The sequence below is a fragment of the Macrotis lagotis genome, chromosome 3, assembly GCF_037893015.1.
Source record: "Macrotis lagotis isolate mMagLag1 chromosome 3, bilby.v1.9.chrom.fasta, whole genome shotgun sequence".
Taxonomy (NCBI): Eukaryota; Metazoa; Chordata; class Mammalia; order Peramelemorphia; family Peramelidae; genus Macrotis; species Macrotis lagotis.
In genome coordinates, this window is record NC_133660.1 from 7950321 (window position 1) to 7968561 (window position 18241).

The 18241-nt window shown below is 36.6% G+C and overlaps 1 protein-coding gene across 4 annotated transcripts in view; it reads left to right on the forward strand.

Annotated features, from left to right (window-relative positions):
- RAP1GDS1 (Rap1 GTPase-GDP dissociation stimulator 1) overlaps positions 1-18241 on the forward strand; it is a 200185-nt gene that overhangs the window by 60498 nt on the left and 121446 nt on the right. The window lies entirely within an intron of this gene.

Here is an 18241-nt window from a genome sequence, read left to right on the forward strand (position 1 = left end):
CAATTATAAAACAGATTCTCGTTGGAACAAGTAGTGAAACATGCTAGTCTTCATTTGTAAAATAAATTGTATGATGGAATGGCAAATTTGCTATGTAGATTTTTTTATCCTCAGGACAGTGGCCAAAAACTAATCTTGGTGATGGAGAAAAGCAGACAGCTGCAAGTTACTGTACATGGATTAATGAATAATAAATGCAGCAAACAATTGCTTTGTCACAGATTTTCACATGCGGTAGTAGTAGTAGTGTCTGCCTGAGGATCTATCTTCCCATGGAATTAATAGCTTCTTCAGCACAGTGGCTTACTTCTGATAATAAATTTGGTACCTATATCAATAAATCCATCAGCCAACCTGATTGGGCTTATAGTTACCTCATCTTAAAAGGGAAAAATACAGTGCAATCTCATTATGTCTTCTTGTTACATGATTGAGATATGTCTTAGGTTGGATCCCATCCTCTAAAACCTATCAGTCACACTCAGTAAAACTTGATATACTCACCCATTTTGTTAGACAAGTGGTCATGTAAATTCTGGCCTGGTTCCTTACTGCCCCCCATGACCTGGTCACAGGGAATAGCCTTACCTCTCTGGCTCCAGCGTCCTCTGGGGGTTTGACTTAGTGACCCAGCTGGGAATCCAATCTGTGACTTGCTGTCAGTGTCATGAAGAGGGTCCCTTCAGTTGGGAACAAAATTAAACTGGTCAGGCAGGAAGAACTCACAGCCCTGTTTGTTGCAGTTGTACTCACAGGGAGAGTACTGTGCCAGGGGAGCTGCTCAGTGGTGAGAGCCGGACAGGGACAGTGGAACTGGGCAGGGGCAGTGGGAGCCGGGCTGGGGCAACAGGAGCACTGGGGAAGGAAATGAAGGCAACACCCACACCCCTGTCCTGGGTAGCACTGCAAAGGAGGGCTTGAAGGACAATACGAGAGGGGTTTGTTTTGCTAGAGTCATGGGCAAGATGATTTCCAGGCAGTGGCAGAAGGACTGTCTTTTGAGAAGGTGTCCCCATCCTTGGCTAACCATGGGACCACACGCTTATTTAGCCTTGCCCATTTCAGTGGGAAGTGTTTCTGGATCCATTGTCTTCCCAGGATAGGGCAGATCAGTGCTGCAGAGGAGCATTAGTGGTTTCATAGGGAGAGGCAATGTGACATGGGATTGACTTGGAAGGGAAGATTCTAGAAGAGTAAGAGACACCAAGAAGGAGAAGACAGACTTTCTAAAATACCATAGTGAGCTTACTGTTTTGATATAGTATTGGTTCATTTTTCTGCCAGCATTAGGGAATACATATCCTGAATAAATAAAATTTTCATATAATGTAGGCTTATTCTTTAAATTGCTGATGTAGTTCTCTTAACTATTGTTTATCTTTTTATGATATACTCAATACTTACCTGCTTTTTTATAAAGAAAAGAACATGTGTATGTGCTCATTTTTATACACATACATGTACATATATATACATGTAGATGCACACACACACATGCACATACACACACAATCTGTCTATGCAAACATCTCCTATTGTCTAATTAAGAATCAGAGATAGTGAAGGTGCTTTTGTTTGCACCTACTTCTGTTTGCCGGGGCCCTTGCCCCTGGAGAAGAGAGAGAGAGACTTTGCTGGAGTGGGGCACTAGATAACTTATGGTAAAAGTAAGCAGCCCTTTGACCTTGTTATAGAGAGCAGTGATGAGTCCAAGATGGAGAGGATGGAAGTATGGCTAACCAAAAAATATGGACGTCCAATTTGTCCAGTGACCTGGGTAGAAACAACTGGTCTCTGCTAGTTAGGAACTTTATTCTAGTTTACATGATATCTATCCCTTTCTTTCCCATCTTAGTGGGTACGCATCCCTATTTCCTTGCCTGTTCAACCAATTCCTCACTTGACAACTTCTGAGAAGAAAGAAAAATCACACTTGTCCCTCTTGGTAAATAGGACACTAGTGTTTAGAAGTAGTTGAAGTTTTGCCTTAATTCCTCTACCATTAAAACCATGCAAATCATTTCTTAGATATAATGTTAAGGGGGCATTTGGGAAATTCCAGAAGGAATGGAAATTTAGACTACTGTTTTGCTAGCACCCACCAGATGATATTTAAAAAAGAATTTTAAAATTATTTTAATAATTTATTAGTGCAAAGTGAACATATTCAACCAATATGACCCTTAGGATTTTCTAAAGTTTAATTTTTTCAATTAAAAAACCTATTTTCTTTTTCTCCTACTCTCTTCTATTAAAGAAGAAAAAGAAAAGCAAAATCCTTACAGTAAATATGTATAGTTAAATAATACGAACTCCACATTAAACCCTAGGATTAAAGCAAGTCAATGAGTCACAGAGGTGGTTACCTGGGGGTGGGGGGTGGGGGGGAGGGTAGCTCTGAGCCAGGAGGCAGATTTGAAAGGTAGCCATATCTTTAGAAGGAAGGAGCAGGGGGAGGCAAAGAGTAGCTGGAGAGAAAGTTGCTCTTCAAGGGAGAGGTGAGTTCCTAGAAAGCTCTGCTCACAGAAAGATGAAGGGGAATTATGTGATTGGCAGATCTGCCTACTCAATACTCACTCACCACTTCATGCATACACATACACAAACTCTATTTATTATATACCATGCTCTATATGTATATGTGTGAACACATACATCCATTTTAGTTCTGATTTGTGATTTAATTGGAATGGGGAATCTCCCCAGGGAGGGGCTTACATTCTACCAATGAAAACTTCTTGTTGTTCTACAGTTTTCATCTTAGATGCCGTGAAGGGTGAAGATAGATCTAGTGACTGGTCCAGGACCCCACAGCCAGTGTGTGTCAATGTGGCAGAGGCAGGGATGGGAACCAGGCTTTCTTGAATCATTTCTCTATCCATTATGCCATGCTATCTCTCATGGAATATAGGAACTATACTCTAACCTTCTTTTGAGACTTAATGATCATTATGCTTGTACATTTAGGCTCCCAGAAGTAGTGGAGGCACAGGGACCTGTTATTTCCCAGATACACAGTGGACTTACACCCCCTCCCCCAACACACACACTTTCACTGTTTTTCTGATTGGTTTTCTCTTGTCTTTGTCATTACCAGCTTTCATTTTTGAGTAGAGAGTAAAGAATGAAAATTGGAGCACTTTTTACTTTCTGACCCTGATTTTATAAATAATACCACTTAATGGCAAGCTAGAAAAACTTGTTTAAGTGTGCAAGTTTGGTTTTACATAAGCAATGTGAATTTGTATTTATCTTTATACTTAGTTCATTATGCATAACCAGGAGAAACATTGTAGGATCTTAAAAGATTTTCAACTAACTCAGTAACTTAGAGTTGAGCTAAATTATTTGTATATTCTGCTAGAAAATTAAACAAAAAGCTCATTGCTGTTTCTTCCTTTTCTGTATTGTCTTTTCTTCTAATTTGAAAAGATTTATTGATATGTAAGACTAAAAACTAACCAGAAACTACAAGCACTAAAAAATAATGAAATAATGTTACTGTGTTTACTTTTAAAGAGAAAACCAACTAATTTTGAAGCCTTAAGGAGAATTTAAAAAATATTTATTGATAAATTTTATACCATCATCATTTATTAATATATCCCTCTCCTCTGTAAACAGTTTTTTTTTAAAAGAAAAGAAACAAGTAAAATCAAGTTGTGTATTTTCTCAATTCTTTTTTTTTTCTAATTCCTTTTAGGTCATTATAATTATATAGTGTTCAATTTTATTTGAAATTATTTTCATTTAGATTATTTTTGTCACTCTACATACTTTTTAGATTCTATTTATTTTACCTCTCATCAGTTCAGTATGTCTTCAGAGGCTTTTCCAAATTCTTCATATCATTGTATCATTCAGTAATATTCCAATTATATCCACATACTATGATTTGAGTTGCTGTACCCCAGATTGATTTGTTTCCAGGCCTTTAGTAATACAAAAAGGCCATTGTGAATATTGTGGTGTACTGGAGACATTTTATTTTGTCTTTGATTGCCTTGGATATAATATGCTTAGTAATGTGTCAAAGGATATGGCTATCACTTTTTAAGCATAATTCCAAATTGCCAGATGAGTTGACTCACTTCATAGTTCCACCAACTGTGCATTAGTGTACTTGTCTTTCTAATCTTTCAACATTGATAAGTTCATCTTTTCACATTTTTGACAGTTTTATAAGTTTGATATTATAACTATGAAACCTTTCCTTCAATTCTGTTTCCACCCTTGTTCCGTATCTCCAAATTACAGTAGAATTGAATAGAATAGACTGAATGGGGAGTTAAAGACCTAAGTAGTAAAATTAAGTCACTAGAAGAGAAGAATAACCATAAAAAAAGACCCATAGAAAACAAAGCTTGTAGAAATCCATTAAAATGTGATTCCTGCAGTAAAACTGATCACTAAATAAATAAATAATAAGTAACTTATTATTTCATTACATATCATTTTGTACATGGAGTGGGATTTTAATAATAAATACAAAAGCAGTTTTATTATTGTCATTTTTTAATGCTTGTAGTTTATGGTTAGGTTTCAGTCTTACATATCAATAAATCTTTTCAAATTTGGAGAAAAGACAATACAGAAAAGGAAGAAACAGCAATATGAGCTTTTTGTTTAATTTTCTAGCAGAATATACATACATCTCTTGTGTCTATGTGTGTATCTGTATATCTACTGATTGTTTATCTTTCATTCTCAAAAAAGATCATGACATCAGAGAGGTGATGCCATGACAAACAAGTAAATTGGATTTGAGTGAGGGGGTACTTGAGAGAGAATGAGAGAGGGAAAAAGAGAGAAAGAGGAGAAAGAAATGTTTTTTCCAATCCAGTGCTTCTTCATTCACTCAGAATTATAGGAAACAAACCATCTCTGAAAAGGAGTCCCCTCTACCTCATACCTTCTTTACCTTCAACACATGTGTCACACCTGATGCTCTCTCCATTGATGGAGCCACTACCATAGGTCAGGCCCTCATCAACTTTCACCTAGATTATTGATAAGAGCTCCTTGTCGGTCACCTTGTCTCGAGGCATGCTGTCAAAGTAAGTGCAGCTCCAACTGTTTATCTTTTCCACTCCGCCGATACCAGTGTCTGACTTCCTGTTGTCCCTAGGATAAACTATGAAATATTCTCAGTAACTTTTAGATCCCTACACAGCCTGATCCAATCTCAGTTTCCAACTTCCCTGGACATTTCTCCTCTCCTATGTCCTGTGATCCAGCCAGACTAGTCTTTTCTCTCTAGTCTCTCTTCCCTTGCATTGAGCATCCCTGTGCCCATTCCCCCCTTGCCTCTCCACCCCATAGAGTTCTCTCTGTCCAGCTCTCCTTTGTATCTTCTTGGCTCCCCAGGTTGTTGTAAGGATCTAATGAGAGAATATTTGCCTGGGTCATAGTAGACATTTAATAAATCCTGGCTCCCTCCCTTTTCTTCCTTTAAGATGCACCTCAGGTACTGTCTTCTGAAAGAAGCCTACTCTCCCCCACCCCCCAACTGCTCAGGTACACTTTCTTATATACTATTTGTATTTAATTACTGTATGTATTTATATTTATTAATATTTTAATGCTGACCCTCTTTGTATTTATTGTCTCTTCAGCTAGAATATAAGCTCGATGTAAATGGAGGTTTTTTTCATCATTTTTCCTTGCATCCTAGTGCAGTGACTGATCTAGAGCCGGCACTTAAATTCTTTTAGATTAATTGATAAGTGATCATCCAGTTCTGCTTAAAAACCACTTGGGAAGGGGAGGCAGTCCATTCTACCTGTAGATGCTTCAAATAATGAGGAATCTTCTCCTAAATCACACCTAGAGTTGCCTCTTTACAGTTTACACCTGTTGATCCTAGTGTTGCTTTCTGAGGCCAACCAAAAATAGACACCTTCCTCTTCTCCATGACAGCCTTTAAGATACTCAAAGATAGCTCTCATCCTTATCATGAGTCTTCTGAACAACCAGGTAAAATAGACATTCTTTCAGTTTGTTCTCCTAGAAGGGGAAGAGGGCATAGTGGTCACACAAAGCAGGAGCTGGGCTTGAATGCCCCCAGATATTGGCTTGCCTATCACCCATAGCAGCTCTCTTCTAAATTAGATAGTATTGATGGCACAATTTCCAGCATTCTTGGGAAGACCATATATCTCAGGGATCATTCATCTAGTAGTGACTACAGAGTACCTCTATTACAGCTCCTTCATTATCCAGATAGGATAAATATTTGGTCTAAGGTCACTTAAATAGTCAATTTTAGAGGTGAAATTTGAAGCTAGAGCCAAAAGTTCTGCTGCTATATTTCACTGCTCCTTTCAAAATACAGAGCCGAAGTTTTTAAAAAGTATTCAATATGAGACAATCATTTGTTGTATCATCATTGTCATCATTGTCATTGTTACATTTATTTTTAATTGTCAAAATTTTGTTTTCTCTTCTATAATATTCATTAAAAAAGTAAAACAAAGCCCTTGTTATAAATATGCATAATTAAGCAAAACAAATTCCTGCATTAGTTATTTCAAAAAAAAATGTCTCTTTAACCTTTGTACATTATAGCCCTAGTTAACATGCACTAACTTTGATCTCTTGGGATCGTGATTGATAGCTGCATTGATCAGATGTGGTTCAAACTGATTGATGCCTAATCAGAGATGTTCAAAGATTTTTGTTTTTACAATGTAATTACATTATAAATTATTCTCCAGATTCTGCTGACTTCATTCTGCATCAGGTTAGGTCTCCCCAGGTTTCTCTAGCCTTTTCATCTTAGAGTATAATTGTATTCTATTATATTCCTATTCCATAATTTGTTTGGTTATTCCCTATTTGATGGTTACCCCTTTAGTCACCATCATACAAAGAACTGTCATAATTTTTTTTTTTTACATGTGGAACTGACTCTTTCTTTTTTGAGATGTAACCCTAGTAGTAATTTTGCTGGTTCAAAGAATATACACATTTTAGGAGTTTTCCAGAATAAATGGACCAGTTCATAGCTCCACCAATAGTGAAATATTGTTCCTTTCCCTCTTTATCCTCTCCCCCACCCAATCTTCAAAAATTGTAATTTTGCTATTTCATTTTCTTTACCAATCAAGAGTGTGAAATAAAACTCATCTTTTCTTTAGTTTGTCTTTCATATTAATTACTTGGAGTATTTTTTCAAGAACTATTGATAGCTTATATGTCTTTCTTTGGGGAATAGCTCTTTTCTTATAAACTTGTATGTTTCATTCGAGATATCTAGAGAGCAAGCTGGCAATTGATTACTGGGAGGTAAAGACTAAGACATGCAATGTTGAGATTTTAGAAATCCAATTATTCCTGTAACTTTGCATACATATTAAAGAATCATGTTTTTTAAAACCAATGAATTTTAATGTTTCTTGTATATCTTAGAATTGAAACCTTTATTAGAGAAGCTCAACTTTTTCCCAATTGTTTCCCTTTTAATTGTTATCTGCATTGGCTTTGTACAAAAGCTTTAAAATTTTATGTAATCGAAATTGTCCATTTTATCTTCTGTGATCTCCTGTATCTATCACTTCTTTAGACTATGAACCCCTCCCTTATAGATATGAAAAGGATATTTTTCATGTATATATCAAATACTTGAATTTTCATTATACTTGGATCTATATGTTGTACATCATGATGATGATATGATGTTTGTTCTTTACTCCTGAAGAAGATCATGATATCAAGGAGCTAATAACTTGACAAGCAAGTGAATTGAATTTGAGTGAGGAAGTGCCATCCTTACTTTCTCCTCTAGTGCCATCTGGGTCCGGTGGCCCAGTATGAATCAGGGTGCTGCTCTTAATTGAGTAAAAGAACAGTTAAGTGTTTGCTTCTGTCAGCTGGATGTTGATGTCATCTTCAGGCCCCATTCCACAGCTCTTCAGTAACTCTCTCCAGTTGCTTCTGCCATGTTGTTTTTGATGCCTTTCCCCAGAGGGTATTCTTTGATAGCTTGACCTTTTCTCCTATAATTTGTAACTATAGAAGCAGATGCCACATTTACCAAATATGCAGGTTCTCAAATGTTTTTCTATTTTTTGGTCCAATACTTTGGGATAGTGTTCTTTCGTGATGCATTTATCACAGATACCAGATTCTTAAATTATTCTCTTTATGATGTAATTAGTCCACTAGTTGAATTCAAATTCAAAAGGAATTCTTTTCCCCTTCCCCAATTCATCTCTTACCTCATCTAATATAGGCTTAGAGATGAAGTTATTTTTTAATGTTTGCTCTGAACCAGGAACCGTTATATTGTTTTGTGACTTGGAGCTGAGGGTACCATTGACAAAAAACAGTATGAAATTTTAATCATAATTAATGAGGTCTGTTTGCAGTTTTGTTAAGATTTATTGATGTAAAATTAAGTATTCATATCTTCAGTTCATTTCATCTATATTTATGGTTTGTCTGCTTTAGTTGTCAGTGCAGTATGCACAGAATCATTTTTGGCAAATGGAGTATTTTATTTTTGATTTATTTAATGTACTTTTACCCTGAAGATGGGGGGAATGGAGGGCATAATACAAAAGGAAAACCACTCTCTGTCCTCATTAGTCTCACCATTGTTTTAAGTAGGGCCAGACTTTAACCCTTTGATTTCTCATAGGTTTCTTAGATTTATAGGATCAATTTCATCCCACTGGTGGGTTTCACCTAATGTGATCTCAGGTAGTTCTAGTTTGACCCCTCTTGCTGCTATTATCAGGGTCTTTTCCTAAGTGGTGGGTCCTAGAAATGACCACAGTAAGTACCCTAGATGTCCTCTCAAGAGCAGTCAATTCTTGCCTTCATATCACTGGAAGCTATGCCTTTCTTAATGCAATCCGAAGATCACATTCATTTTTTTTTTGGCTGCCATATCACACTGTTGACTCATATTTGAGCTCACAGGCCATTAATTAACACCCCCAGATTCTTTTCTTTTTTTCATATGAATTGCCTGCCCTCCATATTATCCAGGCTTATATTTGTGAAGTTTTAAAGTCTAAGACTTTAAATTTGTCCCTGTTGAATTCCATTTTATGAGAGTCAGCCAAGCTTGTGTTCCAGCCAGCATATGCGCTTTCTCTTCCGGCTCCGGCCCGTCTGCACTTTTCAGGAGCATGTAATCTCTGTCTTTATCCGAGTCAGTCTTGCCTGAAAGTTTTTATTAGTAAGTAAAGCAAGGCTGGCCAACCAGATCTCAACTGTCATGAGGTACCTTCATCCCCTGAAACTGTGGTGATTGTGGCACATTTCTTTACTGCTATGATGAATCCATATGTTAACAATTCATCAAGGTTAACAAATATATTCAACTGGGCAGTTAGGTGGTGCATTGGATAAAGCACTGGCCCTGGAGTCAGGAGTACCTGAGTTCAAATCCGGCCTCAGACACTTAATAATTACCTAGCTGTGTGGCCTTGGGCAGGCCACTTAAACCCATTGCCTTGCAAAAACCTAAAAACAAACAAAAAACCCAATATATTCAACTGAAATTAGTTTATTCAGCTTTCTTAGTTATAGAAGCAGCTCAGCCTGACTTCTGTTAACATTATAAAAGAAGCATAGAATTCAGAAAGAAAGCCATAACAAACCTTATCCTCATTTCTTGTCAGACTGTATCACGTTTTGTTTTCATCCAGGTGACAGGGCAATGACAAGCTAGAAGGTGGCAAAAATTAAACCAATATTCAAAGCCATCTATTACAATTGAATGAAACATTCAGTGATGTTTCAACTAGAAAAGAGAAATTTTAGAGGTTTGATAGCTAATCTTGTGGTGTGTATCAGTTCCTCACTGTAGAGTATTGATTGCTATGCTCTGTGGAAAAAAGGGCAGGGGATAGGAAGGACTCTTTATATATCTATAAGGTGTGCCGGCCACTGTTCTAAGAGATTTTACAAATATTTTCTCATTCAATCCTTACAACAATCTTGCAAGATGAGTGTTGTTATTCCTATTATAAAGGTGATGAAACTGAGATAGAGGTTAAGTGACTTGCCTGGGGTCACACAGCCTTGTAAGTGTCTGGGCCAGATTTGAATTTTTGTCTTTCTGATTCTAAATGTGGTGCTCTATTCACCTGTACCACCAGTCCAAGTAACAAAATAGTTTAATAACTGTTGATATAGTTCCCATGGGGTTTTGTGAAGCTTAAATGAATGAGGACATATAAAACATTTTGCCAACCACATAAATGTCAATTATTATGTTTTGTTACACCTGTGAAATTTAATTGACCAATTTGGTTCACATATAATAGAATTACATAACTATATGTATACACACACATATATATTTATAGATATATAGATAGAAAGAGAATGTTTCTTTCATATTGCTTTGATTTTTTTTTTCTCCCCCAAATACCAGACCCAGAATCTGGTTTTGCTTGTGATTTGAAACTTTCTGTATAGGTATTGAAAATAACCAGTATGATGTGTAAATAGGATGTGAATTTTAAAAAACTTCCTCTTTATTTCCGCCAGCATTTAATGCCAGTGCTCTGCCAAGTATTGGGGGCACAAATACCAGGGATGAAACAGTCCTTATTCACAGGTAGCATGCATTGTTCTGGAATTCTTCTGTTCATTAATTTGTCCTTAAAAACCCATGTGATCAACTGACAACTAGCTGGGAAGGAACTGATTCTTAAAGAAATGGATTTTGCCCTTGGAAATGCCTCCTCCTCTTGTAGGATGTATAACTTTCAGTGACAGCTGCTACTTGAATGTGGAGAACATATATTTTGGGAAGATCATTTCTGTGATGTGGGATGGACCGTCATGATCCAGATTACTCTGAAGACATCTTTCTGCAGTATCTGACATTTAGGAAATCTGTTGCTGTGTGTTGTAAAAGAAAAATGTGTAATTTAAAAAAATTCTAAGTAATTTCTTTAATACTTTCCCATGTCTCTAATCAATACCATAATCCTATTTTTCTTTTGCTTGAACAGCTTCCATGAATTTCAGTTTTTAGGCAATTAAATCAATCATTTCTTTTGCATTCAGCAGTGAAAGAGAGCTGTTTTCTTATTACATTTGTGTTAAGTAGATTCATGTATCACGTTAATTTTAAAGTTTTGAATATTATTTAGAGATCAGAAGCATTTATCAACTATCTCTTAGATCATGAAATACAAAAAAGTAATATGAAAAATAAATATTTTTTGTACTTTCAAAGAATTTATATTCCAGATGGATCATATTCATTATAATTGGAATCTAGTATCCATACAAATTAGCATAGGTAAGTCAGAGCATACTGTGGACAAGTCAAAGAACTGTAAATTTAGAGTTTAGAATTAAGGATTATCTAGTTCAACTTCTTAATTTTATTTTTAATTTTTAAAAATATGAATTAATCCAATACTAAAAAAAAGAGCATTTTAATATGTAGAGTAGATCAGAGGAAAAAAAGATTACATGTGAAACTGAATCTTTATTAAATATAGCTTGCTTTTTTGAAAAGTTTATAACTTCCTCATGTTAATTTCCTTCAAAACTTTTATAAAATTATTTAGATTTTTTTTTATTGCCTAAAATTAGGACTGTATCCTAATCTCGCCTTTCTGGGAGCCATCCTAGATAATAAATAAAATTTTTTTTCCAATGAAAAATGGGATAGAGTCAAGATGACAGGTAAGAATAAACAGTCTGGCCTAACCTCAACTTAACCTTCTCCACTATTATATGAAAGTGTACCACACTGAATTCTTATTGGGAAATCCAATAAAAAGACCATAAATAGTATTTCAAGCCCAGGATGGCTTAGGAAGATAGCAGAAAGGAGTGAGGACTCTGGGTTTAGCGTATGCCCATAGTCATGTGTAGTATTATACATTCTATTACCCAGGGACTGAAAGAGGGCTGAGATAGGTCACCAGACAAGGAAGCAGCAGAGCAGAAAGAGAACCACTGCTGGGTGTGGGGAGGAGTGCCATCTGAAAGCTCTTTCAACTGCCATCCAGATCCAGGGCAGAGAAAGGTAATTGTGAATATGAACCCTAGGTATGTCCTGAGCAAGGAACATGTTCCAGATGCAAAACTTTTGTGAGACTTGAATCCCAGGAACAAAATATTGACTGTTCTAGCCTTTGGACTAGCATGGAAACTTGCAATGGAATAGCGAGGACAGGAGACCTGAAGCCAAAGTGAGTCAGTGTTCATTTTCTATGAACCTGCTGATTCTTTCAGCAGGTTAATAGTAACTGATACTGAAATTTCTAACCAGAGACCATCTGTCAGACTCAGACCTGGTTCATAACTTTGTAATGAATGGAACAAAAGAACACTATTTTAGGAATATTGAAATCTTGGAGGAACTCTGCCTGAATTGTGAAAACAGGACAGAAGATATTTTCCTCTCCTCCTTTCTCTCTCCCATTAAATGCACTGAGCTCTGCACTAACAGAAAACCCAAAGTCAAGAAATAGGCTGAAGGCTTTTATGGTAACACAAACCAGGAAGAGAATAACTTGAAAATATTTACAAACAAAGCCTCAAAAAAGTGTGTCTTATCAGAAAAGCTAGGTAGGCTTAAATGAACTGATGCAAAGTGAAGTGAGCAGAACCAGAACATTATACATAATAACAACAATATTGTAATAATGTTCAGTTGTTAAAGACTTAGGTACTTAGAAAAGGAATGAGTTAATAGGGAGAGGTTGGACTTTTAAGAAATGAGGGAATGACATGAATTCAGCCTGCTGGAGAAAATAAGTAGAAATGGGATTAAGGCACATATAGAGAAGTTTCTTGGCAAGAAGAAAGGCCACCTCTTTATTAGAGATTAGTGGAAAGAGAAAATGGGAGGTTTCATTACAGTAAGCAGTAAAATCTTTATCTGAGGAGGAAGAAGGGAAAAGAGGAGAATATTTAGACTAGTCGGTGAAGAGCAAGATTAGTGAGAAATAAAATTACTACCTTGCCATAGTGAGGGCCCTAATAAAGGCTGGGTGAAATGAATTTGTAATATGGTACTCTTAGGCTAACACTAAAGTTATTTACAGTGTTGTTATGTCTTAGGAAACATTTTTCAGATAATTTTATTCTAAGAAGAAAACAACTAGAAAAAGATCTGTACATACCTAGAAAACCACAAATGAATATTATTTGTGCTATAGTGTATTTTTATTTATTTTGTTAAACATTTCCCATTTATTTTTTCATCGAGTTCAGACTGCCTTGAGTTTACACCTCTAGTGTAGTAGATTGAGTGCTGGATTTGGATTTGGGAGACTTGTACTAGAGGTCTTAATGTCTCTTGAGACTGGTTGTATAGTCTTGGACAAAATAATTTGTATGTGTGTGTGAGTGCATATAAATATATTTACATATATACACATAATTCTTTGAAATCTTGAGCTGCTAAAATAGCTGATTATTACTTTTTTTCCGAAATGAGGGGAGATTTGAACAAGAAAATCAATCATGTACCAAAGAATGGATTAAGAATGTAATTAACTGGGGGGCGGCTAGGTGGCACAGTGGATAGCCCTGGAGTCAAGAGTACCTGAGTTCAAATCCGGCCTCAGACACTTAATTACCTAGCTGTGTGGCCTTTGGGCAAGCCACTTAACCCCATTGCCTTGCAAAAACCTTAAAAAAAAGAGAATGTGACTGACCTTTAATTAGCTTGAAACTTTTTCATCAGCAGGCAGTATTTTGAGTTTTTTAAATGTCTTTTACCTCTATTAGGTTTATTGTCTTCCACTGAAACTTTTGATAAATACATGCCAAAATAGCATGTCTTATGAGATACAATCACATGATTGGTTAGGTCTTCATTGCCAGCAGCTTTGTGCATAATAAATCCCAACAGCTTCCTAAGATTGATAAGAAGTAATTTTGTTTTAATTTAATATTGTGAGTCTCATTAAAATAAGTAATATACATACCAGGATCTTAAATTCATTAAAATGAGTAAAATGTGGCATTTATACAAGAAATGTTTTCCTTGAGACTGACATTAAAACAGAAACTTTTAATTTTCCTGCTGTCCACATCTCACTTCAGGTGGTGGTGATCTCTTTTTCCCTCTCCTTTTGTGTTGCTCTACTTAGGGAAACTGTCTCCAGTTTCCCTTCAAAGGAGTGAGGACAAGAAATTACTGTGTAATGGAAATTTGGAGACATTGAACTGTTTCAAATCTTTGCTTTTGTAATAAAATCCTGTAACCTTGCACTTTCTGGGTCTCATTTTCCTCATAAGTAAAATGGGGACATTGTCTCTTCTAGAAGGAAAATCCTGTAATTCTATGCCTCTTTCCCACTTTGTATGATTAAAAAAATTTGGGGGGTGATTTTTGTTTCTAATACCATCGACCTTTTCTAGTATTTCCTAACCCCACCAATTTCATAGAACTCTCCCTCATCACAAAATGGGGGGTATATACATATTAAATATTTCAGCTTAATTTGCCTTAACATTTAACCCATTGCTTTCATAAATCTTATTCAGTCAACAGAACAACAAATGAAACACTGATTTATAGTGTTTGCTAATTTTTGAGAGATAATTGCTTACACTGGAAATTTAACAACTGACTTGGAATGGAGCTGGCTCCAGTAAACCTTGTTAGAAAGTTTTAAAATGCATAGACTAGAATTACAAAGGAAATTAATTACATTAAAACAAAATTTTCAAAATATATTTTAAAACAAATTCACAGGGGCAGCTAGGTGGCGTAGTGGATAAAGCACTGGCCCTGGAGTCAGGAGTACCTGGGTTCAAATCCAGTTGCAGATACTTAATAATTACCTAGCTGTGTGGACTTGGGCAAGCCACTTAACCCTGTTTGCCTTGCAAAAACCTAAAAAAACAAAAAACAAAACCAAATTCACAGGGGCAGATAGGTAATGCAGTGGTTCTGGAGTCAGGAAGATCTGAGTTCAAATTTGGCCTCAGACACTTTGGGCAAGTCACTTAACCCCATTGCCTTGCAAAAAAAAAGATAGGAAGAAAAAAAGCAAATTCACAGACCCAAGGTTAAGAACCATACTCGAATAACATATTTTAGACATATTTTCATCACAAACTGAAATGATTTCAATGCTGAAAGTGTGATAAGAGTCAGCTATCAGGGAACTTTGATCCCTGATTCCCTGAGCAGCCAAAAGAGATTGCCTTCTTCCACCTGGTATCTGTGGTGAGCCTGAGAAAGGCATAGTTGTTGTAGATTGTGCATTCCCATTGTTGTGTGTGCATGTGTGTGTTTTTTATGGTCAGATTATTAAAGCAAAGGTAGCTATCTAACCCCCATACCTGAGATCTGTGATTTTGCACCTAAATTTTCATTCCTTCTTTACCTCTCTCTTGAGATTATGGAGACAACAAGTGTTTGGATAGCATGAAAATCATGTTCTTCAGGGAGTTAGTTGCTAAGCAGGTGCACCAGGTAATGAGCTGGTTTGTGGAGAGAGCATGAATGTAAGGAGCAGACCCTGGAGGCACATGAAAGCCAGGCTCGAGATGAGTTTTGTAGGTTCATTTTCATGCTTCTCCACAGCCTCACTCATCTGTTGGTGGTGGGTGCTTGCCCTACAGTCCATGAGTAATCTCTTTCTAAATTAATGTTTAGAATTAGGTACAGATAAGTTTCTGTAGGCTACAGAAATAAGAATTTTTTTAAAATGACTTTCATTGTTTACATACCTACCCTTTGATTATCTTATTTTCTATTACTTTGTACCTATAGCAGAGGTAGATTTTTTTTTTCAGCTTCAGGGGTTTTTGTTTCCCTTGGTAGTCCCAGTAGAATTATGACCAGCAGCTGTAACCAAGGGTAAACTATACAGGACATATTTTCAATCATGATGGGTCATTCGTGTTAGGAAGAAATGTTTAAGACAAAATTCTGTTGAACAGGACTGGATGTCTCAACTTACTGTCCTACAAATGGGGAAAGATCCCAAAACAGGGCTCTGCTGAGGGGAGCCAGAGTGGATTTGAATGAGGGAGTGTTGTGCTAAGTCACCAGTCTCACTTTTTTCTCCAGAGTCAATGGGTCCAATGGCCAGATATGAATCAGGATGACTGGGGATGGCCCTGCATACGGGGCAGTCAGAGCCAAGTGACTTGCCCAGAGTCACACAGCTAGTATGAGTCAAGTGCCTGAGGCCAGATTTGAACTTAGGTCCTCCTGATGTCAAGGTCAGTGTGTTCTATTCACTGTGCCACCTAGCTGCCCTACCTACCATTTATGGTTTCTTATAGAATAATAGTAATCCATAATATTCATATACCAGAATTTTTTATTTTTTAAAAAATGTATTATTTCATCAAATATCTCCCAATTATGTTTTTATTTTTTAATTTTTTTAGTTTCCAATTATGTTTTTTAACATTCACTTTTAAAAAGACTGAGTTCAAAATTCTGTCACTCCCCTACTCATTGAGAAGGCAAACAATATGATATTGATTGTATTTGTGAGGTCATACAAAACACACTAATATATTTTCCATGTTAGTAAAGAAAACATACACATACAAAAGTATGCTTTAATTAGTACTCAGAAGTGAATAGCACTTTTCATCACGAGCCCTTTAGAATTGTCTTGGATCATTGTAGCTGGGTTTTTCCCAGCTGATCATCCTTGCAACAATGCTATTCTTAGGTACAGTGTTCTCTTGGTTCTGTTCACTTCACTTTGCATCTTCTCATTTAAGAATTCCCAGGTTTTTCTGAAGCTCTCCTGCTCATCATTTCTTAAAGCACAGTAGTATTCCTTGGCTTGTTCAGCCATTCTCCAATTAATGAACCATCTCCTCAATTTCTAATTCTTTGCCAATTTTTTGTGCCTATAACAGGACCTTTTTCCTATTGATCTCTTTGGGATACATATCTAATAGTGGCTTTGCTGGGTCAAAAGATATCTTCAGTTTTAAAATCCTTTGGGCAATGTTAGAATTGCTCTCCAAGCAGTCTGGAACTACATCCAAAGGACAACAAAAATTGCTTATCCTTTGATCCAGCAATATCACTACTGAGTCTATACCCTGAAGAGATGATGAAAAAGGGTAAAAACATCACTTGAACAAAAATATTCATAGCAGCCCTGTTTGTGGTGGCAAAGAATGGGAAATCAAGTAAATGTCCTTCACTTGGGGAATGGCTTAGCAAACTGTGGTATATGTATATCATGGAACACTATTGTTCTATTAGAAACAAGGAGGGATGGGAATGCCTGGAGGGATTTGCATGAACTGATGCTGAGTGAGATGAGCAAAACCAGAAGAACATTGTACACCCCAACAGCAACATGGGGGTGATGATCAACCTTGAGCTCATTCCATCAGTGCAACAATCAGGGACAATTTGGGGAAGTCTGCAATGGAGAATACCATCTGTATCCAGAGAAAGAATCATGGAATTTGAACAAAGACCAAGGACTATTTATTACCTTTAATTTAGATATCTTATTGTCTGATCTTGCTATCTCTTGTACTTTATGTTTCTTCCTTAAGGATATGATTTCTCTCTCATCACATTCAGTTTGGATCAATGTACACCATGGAAACAATGTAAAGACTGGCAAATTGCTTTCCGGGGGGGGGGGGGGAGTAAAATTTAGGGGAAAAAAATTGTAAAATTAAAAATAAATAAAATCTAAGGTGAAAATAAAATAAAATAATAAAAATAAAATAAAATTGCTCTTCAGAATCTTTGGACCAGTTCACAACTCCACCAGTGGATTGGTGTTCCAATATTTCTGTATCCCTCCAGCATATGACATTTTTCTTTCCTGTCTTGTTAGCTAGTTAGATCAGTGTGAATCACCTGGATTTCTTCGAACATAATTCAAATAAATGTTCAAAGCAGAATTCATTTTGAACATTTGTTTAAAATACATTTTCTCCAGTTAGGCTGTCCTTCCTCCAAACTAATTCTGCCCTCCTTCCATGGGCTAGGTTCACATCTTCAGTCATCTCCAGCTCTTCACTTCCCTTATTTGATCATTTGCCGAGTCCTATCAGTTATGCCTCCATAACAGAAGCAGAGCCATCATGCAAATTCAGGCCACTGTTGGACTGCCTAACAATCCTTCTAGATGGCTCTGCTTCTGGTGCCTCTCCTTGCTGATTCATCCTCCTTAAAGCTGGTAAAATCTTCCTAGAACACAGATCTGACTCCCTGCCCACAAAGCTTCTGGGATAGAATGCAGCCTCCTCAGCTTGCCATTTAAAGCTTCACCCTCCGCGCCCAAGCGACTTGTGGACT